At 47.8% G+C, this 17239-nt stretch overlaps 1 long non-coding RNA gene across 1 annotated transcript in view; it reads right to left on the minus strand.

Moving 5' to 3' along the window:
- LOC115278757 overlaps positions 1-17239 on the minus strand; it is a 219107-nt gene that overhangs the window by 70271 nt on the left and 131597 nt on the right. Inside the window, exon 3 of the long non-coding RNA XR_003903083.1 lies at positions 4911-5019. This is a non-coding gene — a long non-coding RNA (uncharacterized LOC115278757). The remainder of the gene's footprint in view (positions 1-4910; positions 5020-17239) is intronic.

Below are 17239 nucleotides of genomic sequence, written 5' to 3' on the forward strand. Positions count from 1 at the left end.
TTCTTCGAAGACACCCTGAGTTAGTATTTTTAGAAGCCCCATTACTCATAGTGTACAAATCTAAAATGGTTTGACTCAATCCAAATGAGAAGTGGTTCCTCAGTTCTAAAATACAACCATATAGATGATTCCTGATCTTATCTGACAGACAGTTGGCATGTAAACCAAATGTCCCCCAGCTCCATCAGCCTATAGATTTTACTGAGACAGTGTTAGCATTGATGACCAAACTTACTGCCTCCTAGCTTTGAACTACAAATTCAGGAACAGATATTTGGGGGGCTCTCCATAGGTTTATGTGTGGGTCTCATGTTCTTCTACAGGGTTCTCTCCTTATTGATGTTGCTCCTTCCCTGCACCCCAAACCACTCAGTAGTGGTCCTTTGTCATGGCTACTCCTGCTGGTATGTTCTGGAAGATGTTGCTTTCCTGGCCAGAAGCTGTCTCCCACAATGCTGCAGCTTCAAAACGCTGAAGGTGCCAAACAAGGCTACCTTCCCTTCAGCACCCGCGGAGATGTCATTTCCTCACAGAAAAGGAAGGATGGCTCTCTCTCAACCCTACCACCCTTATCATTGAGCCCTAACATTTGTGCCCTTCATGGATACATGTCATGGCAGAGAATACACATCTTTCATTTCACATGACTGCAATTGCAAACCTCTCTTCCAATAAAGTCTGCACCATGCGACCAGTTCTGCCATTGGTTTATAAGGGGAAATGTGTGTGTAACTTCTGGGTCAAATTACCAAAGAGGGGCTGTGAGTTCTCCATGCCCCATGTTCCTTTCCCAGGGATGTAGGTTCCACATGTTCCAGAGGCACAGTACGTGCAAATGTCCTGTGTTCCCAGGTCATTTTATAGAGGGGAACAGCCTTGGAGACATTAAGCCAGCACTGACTTGGTGAGAAATAAACCTTTATGTGTAAGACCACGAAGATTTCCCCCCACAGCACAATTTAGCCCCACCTTACACAAAGTTCCTTTAGCCTTCCTTGGACCTCTAAGACCCAGCCAACAAGTTGGAGACAGGCCAGAGAAGAGACACCATAAGGCTCTTCCTATCTCCAAATCTTTCCCTTTCCCTCTAACACGTTTCCCTCTTACTCTACATAAATAGCACCTGCACATAGTCCCAGGAGAGCCGTGTCATAAGCTCACTGCTCAGGAGATCAACCAGGTTTTTCTGAAGTTCCAGTTGGAGCTGGTACTTGTCAAGTATGAAGATAAATCATGTTGAAATTTTTATTATATATGTGTCTTGAATTGATAGCCTAATTTTGGGAGAATTGATATCTTTATAATAAAGACTTCCCATCTACAAACATACTGTATCTCAATTTATTCAATTCCTCCTACATTACTTGAACTTTTATAACATTTACTTTATTATAATTATTCACATGTGCTTTCTAGTTTTTTCTTACTATTGTAAATTGCATCTTTTTCAAATTAAATATTCTAACCTGGTCAGTAGTATTGTGCAGAATGCAACAAGTCTGGATAAGATGAGCTTTTTTTATTATTATTTTTGAGACAGAGCGTGTGCATCCATACACAAGCAGGCCCAAGCTGGGGAAGAGCAGAGGGAGGGGGAAAGAGACAGAGAGAGACTCGCAAGCAGGACTTACACTATCAGTGGGGAGAACACCATGGGGCTTGATCCCACAAACCCTGAGATCATGACCTGAGCTGAATTCAACAGTCAGACACTTAACTGACTGAGCCACCCAGGAGCCCCTGGATAAGTTGATCCTCTACCCAGTAAATCTGACTTTAAAAAAATATTGATAACTTTTCCATTAGCCATTTGGGTTCTTTGTAGAAACAATCAAATAATGTGTAAATAACAATTACAAGTTTGACTTTCCAGTTCTTATTTTCTCATTTTATTTTTGTGTTTAATTGCATTTGTTACAACCTTAAGCACAATGTTCACACTAGGGATGATAGATCGTGAACTTTCCTGCCTTCTTCCTTTAAGTGGGAATGTTTCTGGGTACCTCGATGGTTCAGTCGGTTAAGCATTCCAACTTTGGCTCATGATCTCACGGTTCGTGGGTTCAAGCCCCACATCAAGCTCTTTGCTGATAGCTCAGAGCCTAGAGCCTGCTTCAGATTCTGTGTCTCCCTCTCTCTGCCCTTCCCAGCCTGCACTTTGTCTCTCTGTCTCCCAAAAATGAATAAAACTTTAAAAATGTTTTTTACATCACTTAGCATCAGGGAAATACAAATTAAAACCACACTGAGATACCACCTCACACCGGTCAGAGTGGCTAAAATGAACAAATCAAGAGACTATAGATGCTGGTGAGGGTGTGGAGAGACGGGCACCCTCCTACACTGTTGGTGGCAGTAAACTGGTGCAGCCCCTCTGGAAAACAGTGTGGAGGTTCCTCAAAAACCTATCAGTAGAACTCCCCTATGACCCAGCCATAGCATTGCTGGGGACCTACCCAAGGGATACAGAAGTGCTGATGCACAGGGGCACATGTGTCCCAATGTTCATAGCGTCACTTTCAACAATAGCCAAACCATGGAAAGAGTCTAAATGTCCATCACCTGATGAATGCATCAAGAAGATGTGGTGTGTGTATATATATATATACACACACACACACACACACACACACACACACACACACACACAATGGAATACTACATGGCAATGAGAAAGAATGAAATATGGCCATTTGTAGCAAAGTGAATGGACCTCGAGGGTGTCACGCTAAGCAAAATAGGTCAGGCAGAGAAGGACAGATACCATATGTTGTCACTCATAGGTCTAACAGAAGAAACCTAATAGGAGACCTTGGGAAGGGGAAGGGGGGAGGGAAAGAGTTGGGGAGAGGGAGTGAGGCAAATCATGAGAGACTTTTGAATGCTGAGAACAAACTGAGGGCTGAAGAGGGAGGGGGGAAGGGGAAGGGAGGTGATGGTCATGGAGAGGGGCACTTGTGGGGAAGAGCACAGGGTGTTATATGGAAACTAACTTGGTAATAAATGATTAATATAAATATATAAAAAAATAAAAATGCTTTTTAATAAAATAAAAATAAATGGGAGTGTTTCTAATCTTTTGTAATTAATTATAGTATTTGCTAGGAGAAGTAGATGCCAGCATTAGATTAAGACACTACTCTTAATTTGCTAAGACATCATGTTTTAATCATAAATGAGTATTGAGTTTTAGCAAATCGTTTCTCTACATCTATTAAGATGATCGATTTTTTCCCCTCATTTCATCTTTGAAGAAAACAAACTGATGGCTGCAGCCAGGACAGAATCAGAGTATCAGATTATCAGAACTGGAAGCCTCCTGAGATACCACCCAGAGTTCTCAGTGAGACCGTGGCACACAGTGCTAGGAAAACTTGTGCTGTTCAGGACTGTCATACAGATTACAGGAGGGCTAGCAAGCCTGGCCTTCACTCATTAGAAGCAGGATGCACCCTCTAAGTCATATGTAAATCACAAACCATCCCTACATATTTACAAAGGTCAGCAGAGGTGCCAGTGTGTAACTTGGACACCAAAATGTCGCAGAGTTGCCCAGGCCTGCGGGGCTTGTGCTAACCCTGAGTTACCAAGTTCTTCTTTCCGATTCACTTTAGAGTGGGTTTTGACTCCTCCCTCCTGTGAAAGCTCCACTCCCATGCCCCCAACCCCTGCTAAAGAGGTGTTGAATTGTTTGGATTCCTTCTAATTTACTTTTGCTCCTGCCTTGAGCAATCCTTCCAGGGATCCCTAGTTTCCCTCACTGTAAGTAATTCTAAAGACCCATCTCTCTTCTCCAAGGCTTGCTCTTCTCTAGAGAGTCATGCCTGACCTGATACCAACCAGTCCAGCCAGTCACACTTCGCAGATACAGTGGACCTCAGCAATAAGTGAGAAAAGAAAGGGACGTCTCAAGATTGAAGAGACAGGTGCCCCCTTGCATTCTGTGCTCCCTGCCCTCCAGTAAGAGCAGACCATCCAAGTGTTCCACACTGTCTCCTGACCTTGACGCACAGGCTGAGTGCCAACAGCTACTCAAGGAAGGTTCTGCCCAGGCTTCCACAAGCCTGACTTTTTGTGGGCATCAAGGGCTCAACCTGCGTCCTCTTGAGAAGAACAGGTGCAAAGGTGAGTTCTTACCCTATGTCCTTACGTCCCAAACCACTACAGCTGGGGAAGTGGAGGCTCTGGGCCAGGGAAGGGGTGAGGCAAGGGAGACAGTGGTCATGGCAGGGGCACATAGTCAAGGTTCTGTCCAGAGGACAGACTTTATTGCCTTCCCCTTGGAAAGGAAAGCCAAAGCACCAGATCCACCCTGGGACCTGGGAATTCACCAGGAGCCTTGTGAAGTCATTTTGTCCCGTCTGCCCAACCTAACCAGTACATGTAAACCAGGAGCTTTCCTAGTTGTGGGGCACTTAAGCTCCCTCACTCATGCTGTTATTCACACATTCAAACATTTCTTGAGTATCCACTTTGTGTTCAAAGGTTAATAATCCAGCTCCCATGCTTGAGTGCTTCCCAATCAGTGGGGGAGGAATACAAGAACATGATTCCAGGAGAGGGTGCCCAGGGCCCCGGCACAGGTACACCGAACATCAACAGAAGGGAATGACTGTCACCAAGGGGGAGGCTGGGAAGGCTTCATGGAGGGGGCTGCTGCTCCCTCTGTCTGAAACTTGTCTGGGGAGTGACCAGGCAGGTATATTCCATCCCGGCAGACACTGTGGGTGGGGGCATCCATTCTACAGCTCCCCCGTTCCCAGTTTTTCCTGCTCCTCAGGAAGACTTCCGCCACAACTAAACTGAGGATCTGGACTCAACCCTTCAGTCAAAAAGCATCTAAGGAACTAGGAATGGAAAAGATACTACCAAAGACGCCTGCATTAGGGGCAAAGGGGGTGTGTGCAAACCTGGCTGGCTGGCTCAGCAGTGGAGGACTGGCTGCAGGTGGATTCTGGGTCCAACACAGGCGCCTTTTGGTTGTCAAAGGATGTACATTTGAATCACAGATGCAAGCAACTGGAAGACATTTTAGAAATCATTATTCCAATCCTTTGATATAAAATCTACCATAACAATTTCCTCAGTTTCAATTGTCCAATTTTTTGATTGTCATGAAATAAAGATTGTCAATGATGAAGAGAGAAAAAATAGAATGCTTAAACCCTTTAAAAATTATCCCAATGGACGGCATGATATAAAAGGCATTCTTCTCCTGCCACTTACTAGTTGTGTGACCTGGCACAAGTCATCTAACCTCCCTGAAACCTCTACTCATTTGTAAAATGAGGACAAGGATATATACCATGAAAACAATGTGCATTTGGCAGGTGCTTGATAAATGGTAGCTAGTAAGTACTATTATTCCTAGGAGCTCAAGAGCAGGAAGATAGCTCCTGTGTCTACCATTTCTGAGAATAATTTCTAAGCCAGAGCTGTAGCCCAGACCATACCTAGCAAGGATGACCTTCCAGAGTAAATGAAAATGGGATTCAGATCATGGAAGACTTGCCATGTCAATAAGGCAGAGTGGGGAAGTTACCATCAGTTACCATATTAAAGGACTCGAAGGGGAAATTCCAGGAAATGCAGTTTATGCATCCATCCACCATCCGTCCATCCATCCATCCATCCATCCATCCATCCACCATCCGTCCATCCATCCATCCATCCATCCACCATTCATCCATCCATCCATCCATCCATCCATCCATCCCAGGAAAAAAATGGGAGCAACAACACTCAAATGCCATGAGTTCCTGAATGTCAAAAACACACCCTACCCCAAAGCACATGGACAGGAAAGTCAACTAAGACAAAATTCAGATGTCCTGGTAACAAACTTTAAATATTTATTTGGCTTTATTGACAACTTAAAATCTATAAATAAAAATCATACCATTTTTTCCCACCTAACCTGTGGCAATAGTTTTAAAATGTGAAATCCTCATATTCATAAGGGTGCTGGGAAACAGTCACTCTGAAGAGTGGTACTGGGAATCCAATTTGAGGTTGCTCTCCACAGGAAGAGAGGTGGGGGCGGGGCAGCTGTAGAGCACGTACCCCTACCACCCATAACACCTCCAGATGGGACCCATCCATGTGCAGTCCTGCCCCCAAACAAAGGCTCCAACTCCTTTGTGTATTTCCTTTGACCTCTTTGCTTTATTTCTAGAAACGTATCCTTGCAAATAGCAATGGCATGTACAAAACATATAGCTATAGAGATGTTCCTCACAGCTTTGTGAGTAATATTTAAAAGCTAGAAACCCTCAAGTGCCAGCAGTGGGCACTCAGCCAAGGTGGAAGTGTGGCCTGCTAGCTCCTAGACTTGGGAGCCAAAAGGAATGCACTGGGATTCAAACTCCAGCTCTTGTGCTCACTCCCTGTGTGACCTTGGGCAAAATATTGCCTAAAAACTTGTTTTCTCATTTATGAAAGGTGCATAGTAATAGGATTTACCTCATAGATCCCTAGTAAGGAATAAATTAGATGATGCATGTAAAGCATAGCCCATAGGAAGCACTTTATAAATATTTGCTATCATTAAATAAATTACACTATAACCATATGATGAAATTCACTGCACCCATAAAAGAGATGTTGTAGAAAACTATCCAATGATGCTGGGAAATGTTTATGGATATTGTTAAGTGCAAGAAGTAGGTTATTTACTGTATGATATCTGGTTTTGCTGAAAATATATTTTTTTCAGAAGGAAAAGAGCAAAATAATTTAGAGCAAAATGCTAACCAGAGTTACTTCTGAGTGATGGAAGGATAGCAGGTTTTTGTTTTCTTATTTGGGCTTTCCTGGATTTGCCAAATTTTTCCTCAAAAGGGAGGTAGAAAGAGGATACCATCAGCAACGTGACTCTGCTTGCTACTTATTTTTTATGGTGAAGATAGACAATAACTGATTTTACCCGTAAAGACATTCTAGAAAATAGGGGGAGGGAGGGAGTGGCATCCTACAAAATTCCTCATAAACTGTTCCTGTCCCAGCCCTTTCAGGGAGGAAATAGCCTAAGAAATCCCCTAACCCAGAGGATGTAGGACCTGAAGGGCTTCCCCGGAGTCTGTGGGTGCTACTTGGGAACCCACCCTTAGTCCCCTCACAGAAAACAGGTGAGGTGGAGGAGAGGTATCTTCCTTCAATCTGCACACCCATCCCTCCCTCTTGATCCTGGAACTTGCCATCTTCTTTGTTGCTGTTTTCTATTCAGCCTGCCTGGGGCCACTATTTTCCCACCATGTAAAGCTTTCATGTGTTTTTCTTGACCACTGGATCCTCCAGGGCAAAGCAGAGACCCCAGAAACCCCCCCTAGCTAAGTTGGCCCCAGTACACAGTCCAGGGCAGGGCTGGCTATTTGCTGGCCATGTCCCCTTCAGGTCAGGCCAGAGCAAGGAGGAAAGGAAGACAGGACAAAAGGAGAGAAGTGATGAGCACATCCTTTCCTTTGGGCAAAGGAGGAAGAAGGTGAGTTTGAGGCCTGAGATACCGTCACCTTGCCTTCACTCCTCTCCCCAAATTTATCCCAACCCCCCAAGTTAACCATGTTTTCCCAAGAGCACGGAGAAGTGGAGGCCAGTGGATATGGATGGCATACAGAAGTTGCTTTCGGGGTTTTGTTTTTTCGGGCTGGAAGCCAGGGGTGGGCGAGAGCCCTGCTCATTTCGGGGGCTCCATCAGCCTTACTTAGCCTTTTATACTGCGTGGCTCCACCCACAGAGCGCCCCCTCCAATCACGTGTAGGACGGATTCGTGGAGCCGCTGTGGCTGTCTAGCAACCCGCCATTACTCTCCAGCTCTCCCCTGGGTATTTGCACACTGGGAATGGCTTTCTGGGGAGGTTGTTTTTTTTGTTTTTGTTTTTGTTTTTAAGGTAGTTAACCCGATTGGATGTACCTTAAATGTTTTGAGTAAGAGAAAGCTTTTCTCAAACCGTGTCTATAAAGTAAAAATGACACTGATATCTGCTGACTTGCCAAAACCACAGGATGATTGGTGATGAATGAATGGGACTGTCCCAGAGAGACTAGAATGTCCCCTGGAAAAGAGATATTTTAACATAGAGAGAGGTCTGAGGCCCAATTCTGTCTGACTGCAAAGCCCTGTTCTTAACTCCTACTTTCCACCGTCTTGGGACTAAATGTGGCTCGCAGACTGAGCCAGAACCCTGATTGGAACGACCACGTTAGAGCAGCAGCCTCAACCTCTCAGCGTTCAGTACCTTCAAAAGCCAACGTGTCCCTTTCTGTATTGTCTCTACTCGAGAACTTTGACTCCCACCTGCCTGATCCTTGTCATTGTTTCATTTCAGTGGGGGAAGTGGCAAGGGATGCCATTTGGGGATAAAGATGGAAAAGAGAAAAGGCATTGTGAGCAGAGCCAGGTGGAGGCTGGTGGCAGCCAATCCCTCAGTGTGAAGGTCCCTTGTTCTCCCCTTCTGGCCCCACCTCCCTCCCAGCATTGGCTGGAGGGCACAGCCAACAGGATCCCACCCCACTGCTGACTTATTAAAGACTCCTTCGTCTGGGCAGGAGCTGTGTCTTTTGTTTCTGAGAGCTCAGGGCATCTTGCAATGCCAAACGGCAACAGCTGGACTCTGAGTGGCCCGACCTGGAGCAACTCTGGACTGAGTCAGAAGCTGTGCTTGCCTAATTAAGTTAGGACCTGTCAGGCCCCAGTTAGCCATAAATACACAGAAATCTGAAAGAAACTTCTCAGATAGGAAAACAGACGAGAGGCTGCAGGCAGAGTGGCAGCTATCTGTGCGACCCCCAGGGAGGCAAACATGGACCCACCCATCGCCACAAGAGTCCTTCTCCTTGCGTGAGCTGTCTTTAGAAATCAGGCCGCACTGTAAACACTGAGATAAGGTAGTATAGTTCCCACGAGCCCATGAGGCTCGGGATGAGGGCAGGATGAATAGATGGGTGGGGACCTGTTGCTGGACATGCTTGTGTCAAGGTTTTGGCACATATGATTCTAGAGCAAGCTCCCCTCCCCCCGGGACCCCATAATAGGCTCCCCGTTGCCAGGAGCAGAATTTCCCATCATCCTCCCCTCCTCTTGTCAATGCTAGCACTGCCTGAGCTGGAAGGCGGGCTGACAAGGTTAAGGGGAGAGAGATCTGATATGCTATCATGCCTCTCCGCTCCATGACAGGCAGGCTTGTCTGGAGTGGGACCATGGCTTTCCTCTGCTCCCCTCCCCAAATAACCCTCTGGTGTGCCAATCAGAGAAGAAGATAAGAAGCTGACTCTGAGTCCTGCTCCCAGAGCCTAAACCTTGAGGCAATTATTTATGGGAGCTCCGCAGTGTCGATCAGCCTCCAGCCTGGGGCCTCCTTTCCACGAGCTGCTGCGGCAGCACCACGTGGAAGGTGTCACAGCAGCCGAAACTGCACTCAGCCGGGGTGGGAGGGAGCTCTCCTACCCCACCCCCGTGCGTCATGTCATGCTGGTCACCATAACTTGACAGTGACAATCGCTGGGAGAGCATGCCCCCCACTGAAACTATAGCTGTGGGACAGACCTGCCCCTATGCATGGCGGCCCATGAGTGCCCAAGCAAAAGTCCACACCCCCACCCCAGGTCACCTAGGACAACTCAAAGTGCCAATTAGGGTCACGCTAAAGATTATGTATTGTTGGTCCCCAGTGAGGTAAGCACAGAAACTGAGCTAGCATTTCAAGACTGTTATAGCAATCTGGAAGAGTAATCGTATAGGTTTATTCTAGTAATGCAGAGGGGACTTGTATCTTCCCATCTTTTTATTTCACTTTCCCAGAAACATATTCTAAAAAATACATTTTTTAAGAAAAATATAGATTTTACAAAAATATCATTCTACAAGAAACTGTCAAAGAAACACCCTGTTCCTTCATCCCAGATGGTGTGAGAAGCATGGGTCTAGATATAGTCCACTGCTCCGGGCACATGGCATTGCACCCTCCAGGCTACTGCCTACTTGTCCTCTTGGTGGGAATTCTGAGCGCGCGAGAGCGGAGAAGGAGAGAAGAGGAAAGAGACAGGCAGGCTGGCCGACAGAGGAAGTACTTCCTTCCAGGAGGGCCCGCTCCAGCTGAAACCAGACAGCCTGGATTCCAATAAAGCGGCACAGCAAATCTAGTCCTTTCTGGAACCCCTTCCTGAGACTATGGCTATGGGGAAAGTCAAAATAAAGGCAGCAGTCCACTGCAGGCATGGTCCGCAACCCTGAAAACATCCATCCTGCAGCGGCCACTCCCCTCGCACGGCCTGGCTGCCCCGATGCCCCTCAACACCTCCTTTCCAGGCTGGAGGTTCTCACCTTTGGAAGAACACAGACAGATCAGGACCTGAGCCCCCACCTATCGCTCAAGCTGAGTAAGACCTCCAGAGAACGTTTTCCAGCTCAAGCAGAATACCTAGTGATGAGGGGCGCCTGGGTGGCTCAGTCAGTTAAGCATCTGACTTCGGCTCAGGTCATGATCTCACGGTTCGTGGGTTCAAGCCCTGCTCGGGCTCTGTGCTGACGGTGCAGACCCTGAAGGCTATTTTGGATTCTGTTTCTCCCTCTCTCTCTGCCCCTCCCCCACTTGTGCTCTCTCTCTCTCTCTCTCTCTCTCAAAAATAAATAAACATTAAAAAAAAAAGAGAGAATACCTAGTGACTAAAAATCAAAAGCACTGTAGTCAAACATATTTGATCTTGAGTTCTGACACCTCCACCCCCTACCTATGTGACTTGGGGCCCTCTACTTTCTCTTCTGGGGCCTCGGTGTCTGCATCTACAGAATGGACATGACATAACAACACATAATACCTACTGAATGAATGGATGCACTATATACCAGATACTGGCTATTTGCTTTACCTGGAAACTCTCAACTGCAAGAGGTAAGTATGTCTATTTCCAGCCTACAGGTCAGGAAACAGGTTTAGAGAGGCTAAGAACTTGCCACGTTCCCACAGTGACTAAAAGTCAGGACTCTGCATCCTGCAGTCCTCTTCCCAGAGTTCTCATGTTTGATCATTGTGAGATGCTGCCGTAGCTTCACTACCTGCCTCATGGGCCTGCGGTGAAGATGAAATAATGCACTTATCACAGTACCTTTCTATGTATGAGTTGCTATTGCTTTCGACATGGTTTTCCAAGGCTCCGGGAGGCCTCTGAATGTCCCCTGGCTTCAAGGCTACCACCGAGGGCAGTGAAAGCTTGGTGAGTTCCAGAAGGAAGCAAGCCAGGGTTTCCTTGGCAGGTAGCCCAGCCTGCACATCCTTTCACAGTCCAGGGTCTCCTAGAAATATGCCAACAGCAAATCAAAGGCTCTGAAGCAAATCTCAATAGTTACTCAATTTCAGGCTCCAAAGCGTTTTCAGCCCTGCACCTCACATCCAAGCTCTCCCACGTTCCCAGCTTCTGGATCCGTCCACTACACCTTTCTAAATGCTGAGCCCCTCTCTGTGGAAGACCAGAGATACCGACTATCAAAGATGGGAGTAGGACCAAAGGGCATGGAAGACACTTGGGGAGGTCGCCTGAGTGTCCATAAATATTTACGCCCTTTTGACGAGTTGGAGCCAGGACTCTCGCTGGGGCTTTCTGCAGAGGATATTTAGTGCAGGATTAGGGGAAGCTGAATACCAACTGCTTTTCCTGCTGCGCCCTTGAAAACCTCAGAAAACCCAAGCTACCAGCACATTCTGTTGAGGGTCAGCTCTGTGTCAGTCAAGGTGTCCCTGGCATCTCTAACCTGTACAACACACGACAGCGTAGGTATTAGTATTCTCACATGACATATCAGGAAACTGAGGCTAGAGAAGATAACGCAGCTGGCCTATGGTCATGCAGCCAACAGGTGGAGGAGCTCGGATACGACCCAGCTCTGATGAGCACTGGTGTCTGAGCCTGTCCCCCTCCCGGACGCTCTCTGTGCCCTCCTCCAGGGACAGGATCCTGGATCTCTACTCGGTTCTAGTTGCCTCCCCCTCATTCCCCCTTTCCGGAGCTCCTGGAAGGACTTCGCTGCACCACCAGCATCTCATATAAATTCTAGCTTCTACATCACCCTGCCGGGAGGTAGAGGTATGGGCTCTTTACCTGTCCCTCTTTGAGACCCATTTGCTTTACTTCCAAGGTGGTGCTAAGTGTCCAACTTGGGCTCAGGTCTTGATCTCACAGACTATGGGTTCAAGCCCCACATCGGGTTCTGTGCTGGCAGCTCAGAGCCTGGAGCCTGTTTCAGATTCTGTGTCTCCCTCTCTCTCTGCTCCTCCCCTGCTTGTGCTCTCTCTCTGTCTCAAAAATAAATAAACAAAAAAAGATTTTTTTTTAAAGCCTCCATCGGAGGTACCCTCAGCACAGCTTTGTTCCAGGCTTATGGGTTTCTGGAAACACAGAGCAGGAAAATGTCATATCCCTGTCCCCCCAAAGGAGAGTGATGAGTATGTCAGAGACACAGTCTAAGCCTCTGAATGACTACGTCCCATGTCAGTGATGGCACAGTGCCCACAGTGCCACCACTACCAGAATCCCCTTGGGTGCTGACTTGTTAAAACATAGATTCTTGCATAATAATGCAGTCTGCAGTGGGGTCCAGGAATATTCCCAGGCTTCCTGGTGATTCTGACATTTAAGAAACTGTACAAATTTGTTTCTTTTTAAGTTTATTTATTTATTTTGAGAGAGAGAGAGAGGATAGAAGAGAGAGTGTGAGCAAGAGAGGAGGAGGAGGAGGAGGAGGAGGAGGAGGAGGAGGAGGAGGAGGAGGAGGAGGAGGAAAAGAGAGAGAGAATCCCAGAAATTGACTTAGAGCATGGGTTCCAGAAGCAGACCCACCCGGACTCAAGTCCTGACTTTGGGCAAGGTGCCCAACTTCCACACACTTCAGTTCTCTCCTTCTGTAATGTGAGAGGAGCAGTAGTTCCTGCCTCCTCAGGCATCCAGAAGAGACAGAGAGACCGTGCTTCATCTGTGATGGCTAAGGAGCCCCTCTAAGACTGTCCGCTTCAGTGCCACCACCCCCACCTTGAATACAGTGCCCAGACGTGTGAGTATTCAAAGGCAAAGCTCAGACACCTGTTGGATTTTGCTCTCATAAACCAGGGGACATTGAGGAAACTCATCGAAGAGATCATTACAGGTGAAGGACAGTGATTAGAGGGTGAAACCCTTTTTGATTCTAAGCAGTCAACCCACCAAAATGTGGTGAGCACCGCTGTGGGTCTGGCCATGCAGGGCAAACACTGTCCTTAGCCACCACGCCTCTAATTTTACTTGAGGAGTTGAGGTAAAAACATATGAGCGCAAATAAAATAAGAATTAGCTAAAAGAACAAGACAGTCACCAAAAGATGCTCCCCGTTGGTTTATTCATTCAGTGTAATTATTCTTTCATTGTCAATCATGTGCCATAGACTGTACCAGAAACCGTAGAATAATACAATGCCTCCCTCAAGATATTTAAAGGCCACAAAAGGAGACAAATCAGCAAATACAATGAGCAAATCGATGTTCGTGATTAATTTACTTTCTTCTGGCTACACTACTGAAAAAGGTTGTTTCCCAGTATTCAAAATACTTCATTCAGAGACTAGGAGATCAGCCCTAATACCTGGGGGAGGCACCGGAGGTCTGGTTTCTGGTCTCACAGAATGCAGTGCTCCAGACTCCGAGTCCAGAGACAAATACGCCAGGGAGACCACGGTCAAAGTAGCAACGGCAGAAAGTTTGGAAGCTCTTACCTAAACTCTTATTTCTATGGAGCGTGAAAGCGCAAGTAAATCTGTTCTGAACAGTTAACCACAATTCGAGGCAAGGGGGAACCGAGACAATGCCAACCCACCTTTATGAACCCCAATAGTGTGAGGAGGGAGAGAGTTTGGAGGGAATCCAATCCCATCCACACTCTGCAGACTCACAGCTTGGTTCCTTGAGGCGAGGAACAGCATCTGCTCACTCATCTAGCCAGCGCCTAGCAGAGTGCCTCCACGGTCACTGGTGTCGGATCAACGCTCGCTGAACGACTGAATGATGCGACTGTCCAGAGGAAAGAATGCAAATAGCCCAGTAGGCAGCTCGCCATCAGACCAGTGGATTGGTAGCAAACAGACCTTTTTAGAGTCCAAACGTCTCTGAGCTCTGGACCTATGTATCCAACCAACTGTCGTTCTGTCATCTCGTCTGTGATGTCTTGAAGTTCCCTCACACGGGGGCTGAACCTGTCATCCTTCCTTGCCAGTGCTTCCCTATGGCTCTGTGTCTCAGGGCCTGCGACCACTCCATCTTGTCACATATGCCAGAAATGAAGGACACAGCATTGCCCAGCCCTCTCCTCACTCCTCATCACCCATCCATCCCCCAGCGCTTTCTAGTTACTTCCTAAAATTCCCTCAAATTCATCCCCTGCCAAATCAGCATCTTTCTCCAGAACTCATCTAGTTGCCCCCTGCTCATCCGCCCACATCCGCCATCCCTCGCATCCCTCCACCTTGCTCCCCCTCCGCCTGCGACACCCTATCTTCCCATCTGCACCTGGTTGACTCCTCACCTCTCAGACCTCAGACCTGTCCTCTCCTCTGAGCCCTCTTGCCCTGAGCTCTAACACACTCTTCTCTCATAATATTTATCACAGTTGCAATTCTCTTTCTGGTCACTGTCCACAGGCCAACTATATTCATGTGTCTTGTAACAAGCAGAATGGTAGAAGGAAGAAAGACAGTACCCATAGTAGGGATTCATAAGCAAAAGTCTTATGAAGATAGAGAGGGAGAAAACAGTCATTTTGGGCTGCAAAAGTCTTTAGGGCTAAGAAAGGAGTGAGCCCCGGGCCCCTGGCCCCCTTGGCTTATGGGAGGTGACTCTGACTCAGAAGTTGCGAGTTTAAATGCTCACAGCAGCCGGGCAGGTCCCACCAACGAGCAAAGTCGGCTTGGGCAACAAGAGCGGGGGGGCAGGTGCAGGCCAGAAAGAAGGGCCCCTCGGAGAGCAGCTCCAGCCCCAGGGCTCGGGTCTTGTCCTATTTTTCAAGAGAAGTCTGTAAACAAAAATTTACATGCAGCCTCCTGCGTTTTGAATGCTGGCAACGAATTCAGAAAATGCAAAAACAATTTAGGAGCCACATAAAACATATGAGTTGAGGTATCTGCAGGCCAACTGCAGATCGCCGCCTCTGCATCAGGAACTTCTGTCTTCCCGGCCCCAGCCCGACGAGGCCTCGTCGTGATATCCTCCTGCACCCCTGCAAGGACTGGGCATAATGCAGACCTGCTCTGGCTGCTCATTAGCACTGCGCTAAGCTCCTTACCTCGGTCCTCAGTGGATGCTCCCTGCTTTGTCCCTCCCCGCCCCCCACCACCAAATTTCATTCAAGCCTCCTCCCCAGAGTATGAACATCTCTGGACCTAGGCCAACCATTTACTCACAAATATCTTTGTCTTCAAAACAACTTTTTAAAAGAGCCTTTCTTTGTGGGGGTGCTCAGAGGGACCAGAGCCCACCCTGGATCTCTACTTGGCCTCGCCCCCCTCTCCCCCATTCTCCTCTGCCTCCACCTTCTCTTCCTCTTAGCAGTTCCGAAGGCCAGAAACCTAGGGATTGAAGGAACACAGTTTAAAAACTGTTGTCCAATTCACCCCCCAAAGATTAACACGGAAAATTAGCTCACAAAAACCAAGCCAGTCGAAAGGAGACCCCTCACACCATGAAACAGGATAGCCTTGAATGCCCCCACCAGCCATCCCAACTGAGGAGTGGAGAGCCTCAGATGGAAGTCTTGGGCAGCACCCAGACACTGCCCACTTCAGGAGGTGGGAGTTAACAGTTATGGGGTGGGCGGGGAGTGCCTGGGTGGCTCAGTTGGCTAAGCATCTGACTCTGGCTCAGGTCATGGTCTCACAGTTTAAGCCCCACATCAGGGCTCAGAGCCTGGAGCCTGCTTTGGATTCTGTGTGCGTGTGTCTCTCTCCCTGCCCCCACCTCTTGTGCTCTGTCTCTCTCCGTCTCTCAAAAAAAAAAAAAAAGAGAGAGAAAGGGGTGAGGCTCCAAAGTGCCTGATATCTAGACATCCTATGGGTGCCCAAAGCCCTGCCGGTCCTGACTTGTTCCATTTGTGCATCCAAAGCCCCCCCAACCCTTGTCGCCTCTCCTTCCCATCTCCGAGGATAGCACCACCTAGTCACCAAGTCTGACTCTTGACAAGGTGCATTGAAACAGTCACCCAATCACCAGGACTACAAATTCCATCCCTTGGCATTTCCCAAATCCATTTTCTTTTCTCCATCCTCACACCCAGAGCCTTAGTTCAGGCCACGATCCCCTTCCCCAGGTGACTGCCCTCGCTGTGCAGATGACCCCTCTTCCTCCCTTCTCACCCCAGATCTAGCCCCACCATGCTGCCTGAGCAAAAGCCTAAATCGGATCTGGCCGTAGTGCGCCCCATGCCGCAGCCTTACTGGACTGCAGGAGGGGGGGATGCCCAGGCTCCCTGGTGAGTCCATGTCCCCACACCTGCTATTCCCACTGCCTCCAGGGTCCCTTCCCCATCGCCTCATCAGCATGATAGAGCCTGTTAATAGCCTCTTGGTCCCAGGATGTGTCTGGTCCTACAGAAAGCCTTTCCTTACTCCCCACTCCCTCTTCACTCCCTGCTTCCTTCTTTACCCTCCTTGGACACTGTCAGAGAATCACTTATCCTGTGGTCCTGCAACGCTCTCTTTAGGCATCTCTCTCCTTCGCCCATGAGCCACTCTCAGGCAGTAATGGTGTTTCAGACACACATTGGAAGCCCAGTGCTGAGCACAAAGTACAGAATGAAAGGCTGGAACATTCTAGCCTCCGCCTCTTGCCCTGGGTCGGCTGTTTGCAGTCTGAGCCTCAGCACACACATGGCTGATTTCTAGCATTTGTAGTTTATCTCCCAGTGAAATTTGGTGCCAGCTGTGGTCACCTGTTTGATTGCTCTCTGAGCTCTGCCTTTAACTAGAAATTAATTTGGATTACTTAAGCTTTCCTTGTCCACTGGAGAAACTCTGCCTGGGTAAATCCAAAGCTGCCGGCGATTTCCTTTTCCCATTTAATCTCTTTTTCTCATGTGCCAACTTTAATTTTGTGCTTTCTGGCTTCCTACCCCACCCCCCGCCCCCCAGGGCTTATTTTTAATCTGCCATCTCTGACCCTTCAACAAACGTTGATTCACCATGGATCGCCACCCTCCCACCTGCTCATCTCAGGGAAACTCAGGCCAGCCTTGC

This window comes from Suricata suricatta, chromosome 2 (assembly GCF_006229205.1).
Source record: "Suricata suricatta isolate VVHF042 chromosome 2, meerkat_22Aug2017_6uvM2_HiC, whole genome shotgun sequence".
In the NCBI taxonomy this organism is placed as follows: Eukaryota; Metazoa; Chordata; class Mammalia; order Carnivora; family Herpestidae; genus Suricata; species Suricata suricatta.